The sequence below is a fragment of the Stegastes partitus genome, unplaced genomic scaffold (genome assembly GCF_000690725.1).
Source record: "Stegastes partitus isolate 25-593 unplaced genomic scaffold, Stegastes_partitus-1.0.2 Scaffold2555, whole genome shotgun sequence".
Classification (NCBI taxonomy): domain Eukaryota; kingdom Metazoa; phylum Chordata; class Actinopteri; family Pomacentridae; genus Stegastes; species Stegastes partitus.
Genome location: NW_007580286.1, coordinates 10448 through 11774, shown reverse-complemented (window position 1 = coordinate 11774; position 1327 = coordinate 10448). Strand labels below are relative to the sequence as shown.

Here is a 1327-nt window from a genome sequence, read left to right as displayed (position 1 = left end):
AATCTGGATTTCCAGCATAACGTTTTTTTTTTCCATGCTATATATTTAATAGTCTCTGATTATGGGTGAGCAGAAAAACTGTTTGCAGCCATCATGAAAAGTCCTCACTTCAAGAACACCGGTGACTCCTAAGTATAGAGGAAGCGGACCCAAAAGGCGACAAGGGAGGAGGGTTCCAGTAATAAAGGGAACTTTGTTAGGGACAGGAGTGAGGACACCGAGGAAGCAGGAGGGGGAGTGCAGGCACACGCAGGTCTTCGTGAGGGAGGTGAAGAGGGAGAGGGGTAATCCAGGGATTCCATCCGGGTGCTCCAGTGAGGGAAACCCGTGCTCCGGGGATACTGTGCTCGTGACGGGTGAATCCTTTAGTGGGGGACTGTTGGGCTGCTGCTGGTGGCTCACACGAGAAGGCTGGGCTGGAGTCCAAACCTGGAACCCCAACAACAAGAAGAACAAATCAAAATGCAGAAGTTATCTAGTGATATTTTCTGAATCATTCATAGTTGCATATCGCAATGCTACTAAACCAAACATACAGAGTACTTTTTATTATGAAATACTCGGTCACAAAATTGATAAAAAGGTTGTTTTTGTTTCATATGGGCATACTTTTCATTTTTTAATGTTGAAAATCCAGATCGCTGTTCTACTTTGATTAGGCTTTATGTCAATGTTTCTGTTATTGTGGTTCAGCCTTTAATACCAGCTCAATCAGTTGTAAAAGTCTAATGAAAATAACCATCTTTTTTCATTTTAATGATCAAGTATTTCATATTAATGAGTAAATTATTTATTTTCAGTTGTTAAAGATGAGACTTTTCATGGTGGCTTTAATTTTATTTTTTTCATAATTCAACTCACCAATAATTAGAGACAATCTGTGTGTCCAATTTTACAGATTCTGAATTACTGACATGATGAGAAGTAACCGTGAAAACGTCACACTTTTATCTGAGATGGTTCCTGAATTATTGTAATCCAAACATAGCCTCATGTTTCATTGTGCAAAAACAAAAGTGCCTTAAAAAGTATCTCAGAAATTAATTGATAAATGAAGCTAAAGGTTCCCAAATATCTTCATAAATATCCAATTTCTATGCCATAAAAGCTTTGGGCAAATCAGAGATGATTGAGCAGAAATTGTTCTAAAATCGTGATGATTTGTAGCTCAGTGACCCATGAACACATAAAAAAGTTTGTGTTACTATAATCACATTCTCATATCAGACTGCATGTATGTATTTATCTCCTCCAGATGCTCCAAAGCCTCCCTCTGTGTCAGTGAGTCCCTCTGCTGACATAGTGGAGGGACGTTCAGTGACTCTGA

General features: G+C 39.0%; 1 protein-coding gene across 1 annotated transcript in view; it reads left to right on the top strand.

Annotated features, from left to right (window-relative positions):
• The window catches only part of LOC103375335 (B-cell receptor CD22-like), a 13025-nt gene that overhangs the window by 4135 nt on the left and 7563 nt on the right, over positions 1–1327 (top strand). The window lies entirely within an intron of this gene.